Here is a 14,128-nt window from a genome sequence, read left to right on the forward strand (position 1 = left end):
ACCATTCTGTTGGGAGCACAACCAAGATGTTCTGCCACTAAAATAAAATAATAACAGCTTTTTTCCAGGCTCTGAGGAAAACAAGTTAAAAAAGAAATTTTTCTGAATTGTAAGTTTTTCTTCGCTACCCTCTTTTTTCTAGTATTGTTGGTTCTTCAATTTGCCTAGTGGCATGTGCTGCTAAATTTGACAAAATGAATGAACCAAGAACATGTAAGAAACAAGACAAATCTTATATATGTTAATTCTCAAATATACATTATGAATCATTACTTTTTATGTGTGGAGACTTGCATACATTTAAAAAGTCATACTTCTGCAGGTGAATTTCCTTCTAATTCAATTCAATTAAAATGTCATTATTTCATGAACATTTTCAACAAATATCAAGATTTTCAGGTGCTCAAGCACTTAAACATGACTGCAAACCACTAAATTATAATGCTAAACTTATTGATTATATATATATGTATGTACTTAGTCTAAATTGCAATCCAGATATTTTCAACTATATTTGAGAATCAGGAGTAGGTATGATGATTATATCTTACATCGTTTGAGCTCATGAATTTCTCTGAAATAGCAAAGAAAATACAAAGAAATTAGAAAATGCATTAGCCCATCTCTGTGTTGGGAAAGTTATTTTCAAAAAGTGTTATGGTAAGGGATACTATTAATGGCTGCATATCTAATTTAACTTGAGACCTTGAAAATAGTCTCTAGTTTGCATTCCATTAAAAGTTTTTAATAAGATTTCAACAAAAATAATAATAAAAGCATTCCATTTCACCTTTGCTTCTCCTTAACAATTCAAAGTATCAATTATAATATAACCTTCATTTGACTTGCAACCATCTCTGTGTCTGTGCTTTCAACAGCATATTGAATTGTATGCTAATACTTTAAGGGCAAAATACATTTCTTGTTTTACTTTTGAACTTTCGTTCTATTTTAAAGTGACCTCTGAAATGTATAATACTCAACAACATTTTATCTATTTAATAGTTTTTCTTAAGCATTGATCATTTAGAATAGTTTGAAAAGCATATTAAAAAGTTTAAGAATACCTAGTCCTCCCTTACCTCTTAAAGAGAGACTGTATCTTTGCAAGCACAGGTGTTGTCTTTCTTTTTAAATTATCACACCAATACTACTCTGGGGTTGAGGACACTTACTTCCTCAATTTTCTTTGATTTTACCAGTCACTTTCCTAGGAGAACTGATCACAGGGCTCTCAGAAGAACTAGGCTGAAGCAGGACATCAAAGAAAACAAATGAAATTTTGATTATTGAAGGTTCCGGAGTACTTTCTCCCTTTAAAGATGTATAGAAATTAAGAAAGGGAATAGAATGAAATTTGAAAAAGAAAGAAAAATGAGAAGATCTAGAAAAAGACAAAGGGTGAAACAGACACAAGAGAATTATCTTTCAAAGCAGACTCTACCATTCCTAGATTTTTCTTACTACCCTTGATTCCTCAATTAATCAGTGAATAAACCATAAATCCTCTTTTCACAACAGTATTTCTCAAAGTCTGGCCTGTAAAGAAGATAAGCTGGAGGCCTCTGGGAATCGGCTCTAAATGGGCAGGGTGGTGGAGAGATGAGTCCCCTCCATGGGGGCAAAGTTAGACCCGGTGGGAGCAATAGCGTGGGGTATGTGGACTGCAGGCTGGTTAGCTAGGGTAGTTTGCAAGGAGGACTATAAGTATTTCGGGAATATTTTTGCCAATTTAACTTACTATGTAGAAAATGAAACAGAATTTGTAGTTTATTTATTACCAGTAAATAGTCTTAACTCTTTGGGTCATGGTGAGAAGAGCTTCTACACAACTCCCAAGTGACACCTAAAGACAGAGACAAGTCCTAGTATAAGACAAATGAAGGCTCATATTAGAAGGAGACATACAAAATTGATTTACACTCTATTTCCCTTTGTTTTGTTGTCATTATTTAGAAATGAAAGATTAATTAGTGGTAGCTGAATCTTGCCTGTATATGACATGTATTTTAATTAACAGGCAATTAAATTGCTAACTTTTCTTTCTAAAATTCAGTGTTTGACCCATGCATTAAGTTAATAAATTTAAGGAGGATAAAATAAAAGCCACACTACATACTCCAGAGTATGTATTGAGTATATACCTTATGGGGTGAATATATTGACTGAAAATGGGAAACAGTTCAGGAATCAAATAACAGAAAAGCATACTAGGAATCAAGATCAAAGAGGCAGTTACTCAAGGGGGTCTGGGGCTTTGTTAAGGAGCAAGGCTTGGATGATCTAAAGACTGTCCTCCTAGGTACTGATTTTGTGGTATGTGTGGGCCCCATACTGAAAGAACAGAGACCATAGTAAACCTGAGAGCAATTTAAAGAATAGCTGTGGCTAGACCGCAAGTGGAAAGAAGAGACAGAAAGATAGTGTGACAGAATAAGATGCAGGACTCCATGTGCCATAACTAAGAGTGACAAGATGCAAGCAAAAGTGTGAATTTGAGAACTGCCCCAGGAGCATCATAATACATGGAAACATTGGGGTGTGCTTTTCAAACTGAAAAGCAGCAGGGGCAGATGGAGGTGTGGGAAATCTAACGAATTTTAAAAATCTGAGTGAGCTGAAGTAAGGAGGACAGATGTCTTTGAATGTGAAAAAAGCAAATACAGGATCTAAGTCCTTAGCTCATAGCTTAGTTTTTTCCATAATTCAGTTGTCATTGTTCCATTTTTGCCTGGAATTAAGATTTGTAGAAGAGAAGCCTGAGGTCATTCTCATTTTTGTTCCTTTGTAGGTATCTAAGTTACAACTGCATTTCACAGAAATCCCCTTGTGCATGGTTTTGGGTTAGTGTTGGCCATAAGAGAATTGTCTGGAAGTGAAGCTATACCGATTAGTCTCTGCACATCTATGGAGGGTGTCAGGTGCAGCTGCTGATCACACTGATCACAGCTGATCTGTTGCTGCCTCACTTTGCTGATGTGGGGCAGTAGGGAGGCCTGCAGCATCTCAAGCTCCCACTAGACCTCCTCCATCAGCCTCTCTGAGTCCAAATCCAGGCAGTGTGCAGGTTCATAGTAAAGGTTTCGACTTCTACAGGTCATCCTCATCACTGAAGTGGAAGGCTAGGAGAGAGAGCTATGTGGTCCAGTTTGTCCTTGCATGTTCTAGTTTGTTCTTGAGAGTTCTAGTTTGTCCTTGACTCACATTCAACTTTTCTTCCTGATTAATAACCCTGTTGGTCTATAGTGACTTTGGGACCAACTCAACATGCAGAGGCAACCCCCTATCATGTACTACTTTATTACTTTAGCAGCTCTCACAAATGTGTAGGGGCTTATTCTCGTGAAACATTCCTAACTTTGTAACATTCATAGTGGCTTTGTTTCTTTGGTAGAATCCTTCTGATAGAGTAAGCAAAGTGTTTCTTTGTACCTGGATATTTGTCAGTTTTTCTTCTCTGTCTTTATAATTAAAATCTTATTTTATGATATATCTTGGAGTGGACATCTATTCACTAATTCACTGATTTTGACTGAGATTTTTTCTTTTAATCTGACTGAGTTTTTGTTTTTTTGGATTTACTTGGACTCAGGAAAGCAGTTTTTGAGTTATCTCTTTAGTTTCAATTGTTTATCAATAACAATAATACTTACTCTTTATTGGATGTTTACTACTTGCCAGGAGCTGTGCTAAGTGCTTTCTAGATAGATTACATTCTTTATCTTATTACAATAAGCTTATGAAGTATCTCCCAATGAGTCACACTAAGTATTATGTTGGATTTCCTTATGTTATGAAGTATGGAAGATAGAAAAGACACTGAAGTTTTTTTTTATCTGTTTTTTTTTTTTTTACTTGCTTATTCATCTTTGAATAAGTCCTGATTTACCTAAACGTTGTTTGCCAATATGCAAGTTGTACAGGTTGTGATTTATGCCATTTTCTATTTTCTTGCACACTGGCCATATTCCCTTATTTGTCTATGTTGGTAGGTTGATGGACAGAGTTCTTAGTTCAAAGCCGAGTGCTTAGGCTTTTATTTAAAATGGCTGGTCTTTACCCTCTAAGACATGAATAGATTGAGTACACCCAAATCTACAGTCATGGATATTCTCAACATCCATGACTCTGTCTATACCCCCTAGCTCTTCTGCCTGTAGCATTTTTTTCTTGTGGGAACTACATCAACACCAGGTACTTCCTATGTCTATGTCATGCCTAATTATACCCTAGGAACTGTAATTTCTGCCTGAATTTTGAGAGAGAGGTGACAACTCATGGGAAGCAGAACGGGGATGACAGTATTCTGGTTTTCTCCAAAAGCAACATCAATCTATAAAGGAAAGGCTGCACAGTTTTTGATTGGTTTGTCCTTATGTTCTTCAAAATAGGCTGCAGGTAGGGGTAGGCACTCTTTGTTTCTGCAAATAAAGAAATGGAGGGTGTTGATTAAATTTTTAAATCCAGTTTTATTGGCTTTGCACTTATTTTTAGTTTGACTTTTTCATATCTCTATCTGTCTGTCTGCGTGTTTATCTTCTATCTACGTTTCTATTTGTTTTATTAGTTGGGAAAATTTCATTAGGTCTGCTAGTCAGACAGAATTAAACTGGGAAAGTTTTCCTCTCATCACCTCTATAGCTCCTTTTTAGTGATATTTCTATTATCCTTAGATCACCTGACTTTGGGGCAGACTATACTTATTGGATGAAGGTTTAGCACCTCTCATTGATTAAAGGTAATCACAAGCTTCAAAGTGATTAAAAGGCATGCTAAAGAAAGATTAACATGAAATAAGAGTGTTTCTTCTGGAATTCTGTGAAAGAACACTGCCAAGGGGACAGTTTGGGGACAAATGTGTGACAAATTCACAGTTATTCCTTGTGACAGTCACAAATCTATGCGTATCTTTATGATTGCTAAGGCACAATATTCCCATATTTCTTTACTCATGGGATAATTTTGAATGTATTTCCCATACATGAGGGTTTTCTATAGCTGATTTATCATAAATACCAAAATATAATTATATTTTATGGATACTTCCCACTCTTCATTCTACTATTAGCTGCATTAAGTCAATACAAGTTGTATTAGGTCAACACATTATTTCAATTTATATATAGCAAAATATTATAAATTGTAAAAAATTCAGGAGTGCCCTTCAGTATTTTGTTTTTTGTTTTGCTTTTAAAAATATGGTGGATTCTTGTTCTTTCACAAGCAGAAAGAGAGACGCTGTAAAATTTATCAAAGTAAGCGAAATGCTTCCTTATGTTAGCATGGTATACAATAGAGCTGTGTCAGGCATGTGGAGAACACTGGTAGTTCCTGAATGAAATTTTGAAACAGTTATTCTACAGTAAAATTTCAAAATTTGAGTTAGAATTTACCTATTTTAAGTGTGCATAGCAGGCACATTTTCTAATAATAGAGACACACATTTTAAAATATATACTCTCAGAGTACATATATGGTTGGTGCTTCATGAGAGTTTTTCCCCATTAAGGGATAAGGAAGATGAATGCCGGAATTTTACTTTTTAAAGCACTTTATTCGGAGTCTAGTCTCAGCTTTATTTATCAATTGTCCAATGACTTTTGCAAAACCATTTTAAATTAAGCATCTATTTCTATGTCAGTGACTGTTGAAATGCTGTAGCACGAAAGTCAACATAGACTGGACTGTGAGAAGAATAATTCTGCCACCTCTTTATGCAGCAGAGTTTTCTAAATAAAGTTCATTGCATGGATAATTTCCTATAACCACAGGGAGCCAGAGTTGGCTGACTGACCAGGAGAAAATTAACGAAAAGCAGAGAGGCCTGAAGAAAGAGGGAATGATTGAGGTATACTGTTGCCTATTATAAAGGAAATAGACTAATGCCAAGATGAAGGGAGTTGATCAGAAGTTTACTCACTCAGGACTAAATAATTGATCTGAGGGAAATGCATTGGCAGTTAGTGAGGAATCCAGACTTCAAACTATATCAGGCATTGCTGGTGACGGAGAGAGTGCCTATGGTTGTTTTGTTTGAATGATGCCCACTTTTCTAGGACTGTTAATGGTGTGTTCAATTTCAATTTAAAGCATTTCTATTGAGCTTCTGAATTATTGATCAGGGATGATGAAGGATGAGCCTACAACCAAGTGTGAAGTTACTGGTTAAGTTGATGCCGGGTAAGGTATTATCTGAGGCAAAAATTCAGCTCACAGAGGTTTCTTTTTTCTTTTTTTCTTTTCTTTTTTTTTTTTAACTTAATGATATAGGGTTCTTGTTAAAAACAAAAAACCCAAACATATTTCATAAGAAGACATGGAAAACAGCACAGTTCAAATCTAAGAAGTTGGTGCAACTCTCACTTAAGCATCAGTTATAAAATGTAGAAATGGTTTTCTGTGTAGCAAAAAGCAAAATTTCTGCTTCAGCATATTACTGTGGGGTATAAAATTCAGTAGTTGCATTTTCTATTGGAAGATATCTGTGGATTTGCCATAATAATACAAAACTCTGTCTGGAAGCAATATGTTGATTTTTCGGCATATGTCTTTTTAAATTGTTAAATTGGAAGATTTAGAATTGCATAAACAGATTCCTGGTGCTTCCTTCCTATTTAGGTGTGGTACTATTCTAAAATGAAGCAGGATATGGGACGGGTGCTAGCTCGAGGGGGCCTGATCCACAAGGGGGAGATGCAATGTCTGAATGCGGGGCACAGATACAGCACAGCTGCTTTTGCCGCTTAGTACAAAGAGAAAAATACATCCCTGACTGAACTATTTAACCAACACATTTATTTCTAAACTGCGGAGTTGAATTGTTGTTTGGTTATTCATACATTCTTACATAAAACATGATAAAAAGACAATGCATTTATTGCTAAAATGCTGGGAAGAAACAGGTAAAGAAAAAAAATACAATTCATTGCTTGTGAATTTCTGCCCCTGTGCGCCCCAAGCCCCTGAGTGGCTTTCACTTATGCTCAGTTCACAGTATTATAAACCCGAAACAATAAATGGCATTCCTCTCTTGATCACACATTAGCCCAACAGGTGTTTTATTTTAACCAAACAGGCTACCATGAGGACACCAGTCACTTTGCTGCCAGACTTTCCTGGAGTTCCTCCTTAGGGTACAGAGTGCTTTGTTTTGCTTAGGCATGGGAAGGGGAGGGAAAGCTCAAGGCTAAAGACAAAGGTGAAGGAAGGCATAACCCTACAGCAGCCCACTATGGGTACTTTCCTACTGTAGTAGATGACTATGTGTCAATGCACATTAATATTTGATGTGCATCATCATTAGCATCCTTTATGTGCACTTTCACGATATTGTGAAGCAGCAAGGTTGCTTTAGACAAGGATTGATATGGCCAAGTGCAGTGGCTTTTACTTGGTGAAATTAGCACACATCCTGTCCTTACAACGTCAAAAGGGATGCTTCTGTTTATATTGAATAAACAGGCAGAGGTTGAGTCCAGCCTTTTTTCAAAACACTGTATTATCTTGAGTGCATAAACAAGACTGACAAAATAGTTCTTCTTAAATGGCACACTGATGTATTCTGTATTCCGCTACTTGGAAACAAAGACTTAGCTTCTGTCATTATAAAAGACCCTTGAAACAGATCTAGAAGTGAAAGCTTATGCATTGTGGGATAGACTGAAGAAGAAAACTGAAGAAAATGCTTAGATCTAAAAAGACTTCTGTTCATTTTTATTTTCTTTTTCTGAATATTGAATACAAGCACTGGAAAGCATTATTTGCTCACACAATGCCTGACCACATGTGCAAGCCATTAAAAGGGCGTAGCTCCCCTGCCATTTCGATGCAGTCCAAAATAAAAATATAAATGCCAATGGAACAGTTTCTCCAGATATTCTCCAGCTGTCCCTTGTATCATTAATTTTCTTTTCAAGTACAATAATTCACCCCTAACAATAACCTAAATAAGATTTTTGTAGAGGTCAGAAAAAAATCCATGCTTAGAGGGAGGACAGTTCATGACAAGGGGGAAGAAAGAGAAATTAGTATGTGGCTTGTGCAAAAATAAGGATCTGAAATAATAACGACAGTCTTAATCTTGCAACATTTGAGGAAAATATTAAGGTCAACTTCTCATTATGATAATTTTTCACAAAGACTGCTTACCAGAATTTAAATCAAAGTTCCACTGCATCATTAATTCACTTATTCATTCATTTCAAAAGCATGTATTCAGTCCTTGCTTTGTGTTGCATATTACACATGACAAAGGAATGTCAGGATATATATCAGAGAGGAATGCTATCCTTAAGGAGATTACCATATAAAACAATATACAAAATAATATGTACATGAGTAACTATATAGACAGTACAAGAAAGAAAAGAACAAGTCAAAACAGAAAGATGATGTTGGATGTGGCAGCAACATCTAAAATGATCCTCAAGGGTCTTGCCTCCTGGTATTCATGCCCTTGTGTGATGCCCTACCCTTGAGTGTGGGCTGGAACTAGTAACTATTCTAATAAACCAGGGGAAGTGATGGGCAGGGCCGGCTTTATGGGCATGTGACCAATGCACACGGGGCACACAGAGTCTTGAACTTGGTTTAATGTTCTATTGTCATCAACTTGATGTTCTTAATCATTTTAGCTTTGAATTTTGTAAATGAAGTCAAGTGAGACAATGGATCAGAGCATGAGCTCTGTGAGCTGTGTTCAATATGTGTGTCTGCCTCCTTCCCTTGCCACCTTGTTCACATAGGTGGTTCTCAGTGCCTCATGAGCGCAGGATTCCCTCACTGAGTCATGGGAACTCAGTGAGACTCAAAGCAAGTAGAAGGTAAGTGCTGTTACGGTTTGGCTGTGTCCCCACCCAAATCTCATCTTGAATTGTAACTCCCATAATTCCCATGTGTTGTGGGAAGAACCTAGTGGGAGGTGATTGAATTATGGGGTGGGTCTTTCTTGGCACTGTTCTTGTGCATTCAAGAGTCTCATGAGATCTGATGGTTTTAAAATGGAAGTTTCCCCTCACAAGCTCTCTTTTTGCCTGCTGCCATGCATGTAAGATGTGACTTGCTCCTCCTTGCCTTCTGCCATGATTGTGAAGCTTCCCCAGCCATGTGGGACTGTAAGTCCATTAAACCTCTTTCTTCTGTAAACTGCTCAGTCTTGGGTATGTCTTTATCAGCAGCGTGAAAACAGACGAATACAAGTGTATTACTTCTATGACTAAGTAAGGAGGATGCAGACTGCCGCCAGAAGATGCCCCTTCTGTTCAAACTAGAGCTTGTTTATCACAGAGAAAGATGGCAATAATGTCCTGAGAAATATGAATGACCAAGGAACGCTATCAAACTGGGGTGTGTGTGTGTGTGTGTGTGTGTGTGTGTGTGTGTGTGTGTGAGACTTCCCTGGATGTGTGAAATTTGACTTCCCAGGATTAGCCAACCATTTATATTGAAAATTATGACACAGGTGGAAAAAGACAGGGCAGACTATATTTCCTTTTCCTGCAGTCACTTTTTATCAGCAAGCAAAGGTAGGCAGGGTTGGTAGAATGTGTGAGCATCATGATGTGCAATAAAAACAGTTAAATTCGTTTTGTGTAAAAGTTTCCACTATTCTTGTAAGAATGAAATACACATGAATATATAGGCTATGAAATACAAATTGTGTAATTTTGGTGATTCTATATACAAATTAGATGCTCTTATATTTGCATTTAAGCCTGGCATAGTACAATATAAAAATGAATGGTAAAATTATGCTAATTATTTAAAATTTTAACCTTTCTCTACTCAGAATGACAAAGCAAGTAAAAATCACCATAGGAAGTCAAGAAAAAGACACCGACAGAAGAAAGAGGAAACCCTTTAAGGGAACTTCTTGCTTTTTGAACTAGGGACTTCATATATTTCTTTTGCATTGGGCCCCACAAATAATAGGCCAAAATAATGCTATGTTGCTTCCAAGACTAGATTATAAAAATAATACTCTGGCATCCACCTCTTTCCCCCTCCTCCCACCTCCATTCTCCACCTACCATCTCTTTCTTAGTGGTTGGGGGAAGGGAGGGAATTTAAGCCATTTTGTCAAGACACTTTGGCCAACAACCACCAAGAGCCTGAGTATTGCCAGCGGACGCATGAGTGAGCTTGCAAGTGGACCTTCCCCCTGCTGAGCTTTGAGAGAACTGCAGCCCTGGCTGACATCTTGATTGCAGTTGTAGGAGGAACCCTAAGTCAGTAGCACACAGCTAAGCCACACCCAGATTCCCGACCCACAGAAACTCTGAAGTTTAAGCATTGTTGTTTTAAGCTGCTAAATTGTCGGATGATTTGTAATGCAGCAATAGAAAAGGAATAGAAAATTGAGATGCAGTGGAATGAGAGCTTCCTCCCAAGGACTGAAGAAGAGTCCTCTGATCTAAATCTTTTAGGATGAGAATTTCATGATGGAGGAAGTGGCATCACAGGTAGAAGATGCTGTGTAATCTAGGCCAGGACAACATTTCCCAAACCACTTTCTCACAGGACCCCACCATAATCTTAAAAATTATTTGAAGACCCCAAAGGGCTTTTATTTATGCATTCTATACATATTGATATTTATCATATTAGAAAATGCAACTGAGGGATTTAAAATTTGTACTTATTGATTGATTTAGAAACAATAACATACCCATTGCATGTTGATATAGATAACATTTTTATAAAAATGAATACGTTTTCTAAAAGTAAATTCAGTGAGAAGAATGGCAGTGTGTATATTTTTTAAAACCCCTTTACTGCTTGGCTTAATACAACAAAGCTGAATTCTATACCTGCTTCTGCATTGAATCTGTTGAAGAACACATATCAAGTAGCTTCTGAAAACCTCCACTGTGCATTTGTGTAAGAATGAGAATGAAAAAGGCAAATAATATCTTAGTCCCTGGACCACACATTGAGATAAACTGATCTAGGTCATGGAGATGAGAGAGTCCAGAACACATATTGACTAAACCACATTGTAGATGGAAAAATAAGGTTATTCTCAGAAGGCTTGCATATCATACTCAACAGCTTATTCAGTAGAGGATTTGGCAGACATTATTTGCTGCCTATCCAAAAGCCATTTCTGCTCCCTTTCTTCCTTACTAAAGAATCCTTGAATCTGTTCAGATATTAGAAGGTCATGGGTTGAGGGGAAGTATGTTGATTGGTGTTTCCTTTCCCATGATTGCTATAAGCACATATATGTGACACAACCATGGTGGTGAAAAGAAATCAGCTGTGGTTGGTGGTGATAGCAAAGTGTAAACTCATTGATACAGAGGTTTACTCCTTTCTGCCTTTGGATATTGTGCTGCTTGAGCTCGCTGTAGCCTTCCTGTTTCAATGCTGAGAAAGCCAAAGGAATCTGAGCTGACCAAGAGCCCGCATGTTGTTGACAAGCCACAGAGCTGCCCAACCTCTTTTATTGTTGAGTTATTTTGATTCAGAGAATTGTTGAAGATTCTGAAATTGTGAACTGTCTACAAAGAGTGGACTGATCACTGTGGGCTGGACTTTGAGGCAGCAGCGAGGTGATTATTAAGATAGTCAAGTTAAAGGCACTATGGGTCTGAACTACAATGGTGTCAATAGAAACAAAAGGAATACAGTAAATGTGAAAGAACTGTGGAGATAAATTTTTAGGACTTAGCAGCTGAGTAGATGGACACTGGCATGCACGGAAAGGAGAATGGAAGGCAAGCATCAGCAATGGCATGGTTAATTGCTCCCCTGCATGATTAGAAGAATAGAACAGAAATACTGCAGGTTGGGTGGGGCGGGGAGATGATGGGTTAAATTGGGACATACAGAGTCAAGAAAGAGATACTTAAAATAGAGCGCATGTGGTTGGTGCTTACATAAATGTTTGCTGTGATCTGGGACAGAATTGATCTGATAGTCATAGGGTTTGTTTCCTCATCTCCTTCACATTTTTACTAAAATATTGCCTCCTTAGGAAAGCTTTCCTTGGTCATCCTATCTGAAATTGCAATATTCACGACCCACTTCCTTAACAGTCTTGTCCAATATATCCGAAAAAGTCCTGTGTCGCTTCTACACTAATTTTTTTACCTGAACATTTATCTATATTAAACTACATATATGCTTATTTATCATGTTTTCCTAATAGAAGGTAAGTTCAGTAATGGAACTTTTTATCTGTTTTGCTCACTTTGCAGCTCCAGTGCCTGGGACAATGCCTGACACTTAGCAGACAGTCAGTGAATATGTGTTATACGAATGAATAAATTCAGAGCTGCAAAAATATTGTCTATAATATGCCTAAAGATAAAAATGGAAGCCTCGGGACTAGAAAAATGCATTTTAACTGAATGCTGAATTCACAAAGATAATATCTGAGATTTATTAAGCACCATGTAATGTCTTAAAAATTTTATATACATTTTAGGATTTAACTCTTATAAAAATCCTGTGGGTAAATACTGTTGTCTCTCCCACTTTACAGGTAGAGAGGCTGAGGTTCAGAGAGATTAGGTAACTCAACTAAGGTCAAAAAGTTGGTCAGGGAGCTGGGCCTTTATATGAAACACCAAAATAAGCTCTTGTGTAGAACCCTTGAGAGAGATTTTACTCTAATGGCTGCAATTTTAAATTGTGTTCAGCTGTGGTATGTAGTTTTTCAAGGAAAATGACCCACAGTCCTTCTTGCTTTCTGGCTTTGTAAAAGGTAGAGATGACCACTTAAATGTTCAAGGAAAATAATTCCTGACTTTGAAATCAGAAGATCATTCAGATAATATACTTACTTATAAATGTCCTCTCTAATGTCTGAATAAAGCAAGAGTAAAAGATTTATCAAACAGCAACAAATACTTTAACAGTTAAAAATAAAATTAATTGGTCTGTTGGAAAGACAAAGCACTTTTAGCCCCATTGGTTTTCTACCTGAAACCAGAGTGAAGTGACCTGAAGGCTCTCATAAGATATATAAGACTAGCCAGTACAGGAAAGATGATGCTTTTTCTTGAAGTCATATATTGTCTAAGTTGAACTTACATGACTTAGAAGGTCAGACGTGTCATCTTTTCCCTTAACACCTCAGAGATTCTCTTCACCAAGAAAATGACTACACGCTTATTTCATTTAAAACAGACTCAGCCTAGGGATGGTTTTCCTCCTTCTATAAAAAAGCAGGCTATTAATGAAGATAAGTACCCTTTTGGCTTTGCAACACATTTTTAACATTTTACTCATGGACATGAGATGGGAAAACAAGATGAAAATGATTCTCTTATTGGGCATTCAATTAAAAAATGTCATGACTTTGCCATTAGTTTGTATAAATCCTAGAAATGAGTTTCAACGAGAGTGTGTTATTATGTTGGGAAAGAGACAGAAGTGTATAACCTTGGGCAGATCGTTTAACTTCTCTCTGCTTTACATTTACAAGCAGTAATACAAAGAGACAGGATTATATGATCTCCAAGGTCCCATCCAGCCCATTTAACACAGTACGATTATTTGAGAGGCAATTTAGTGAGGGAGTGAGAAGCCTGGGCTCTGGAGCCAGAATGCCTATGTTCAGATCTTGGCCCCCTTCACTTATCAGCCATAGGATACGGTATAAGGAATGTACCTCCTAACAGTTTCTCCCCATTTCCTTACTAGCAAAATCAGGATAGGAACACTTACGGTCCTTTTGAGTAGCAAACAAAGTCTTCTTTGTGAACAATTGCTGTTTATTTTATATTATAAATAAACCTGTTCTTTTTTTCTCTAACAACAACAAAATAACTTTCCTAAGATTCAGGATGGTATGGTTTTTCTTGGTTTAAGCTCTTTATTTAATACCTATACTAGTATTCAAAGTATAAAAATAGATTAAAGCACTAATTTTGTTTTTACAAACCTAAACAATTGGTTTGATGGTGTTAGTACCCCCTCACCTCAAGCCCCTAGTAGAATAAGTGCTAACATTCAAGGCCTATTTAAATGGCTGCTTTGGAGTCAGATAAAGAATTTCTGTGATGAGCAAAGACACTATCATACAGGTAATCAATAACAACAGAACAAATACGTTCCTCCAAATCAGTATAAATAATAAATGTTTAAGATATAGGCAAAGATAAATACTTTTGAGATAAGC

At 36.9% G+C, this 14,128-nt stretch overlaps 1 protein-coding gene across 2 annotated transcripts in view; it reads right to left on the reverse strand.

The window, feature by feature from the left end:
* Positions 1 to 14,128, reverse strand: part of TMEFF2 (transmembrane protein with EGF like and two follistatin like domains 2) — a 256,081-nt gene that overhangs the window by 85,673 nt on the left and 156,280 nt on the right. The gene's annotated exons all lie outside the window — the stretch shown is intronic.

Source organism: Macaca fascicularis, chromosome 12, assembly GCF_037993035.2.
Source record: "Macaca fascicularis isolate 582-1 chromosome 12, T2T-MFA8v1.1".
NCBI lineage: Eukaryota > Metazoa > Chordata > Mammalia > Primates > Cercopithecidae > Macaca > Macaca fascicularis.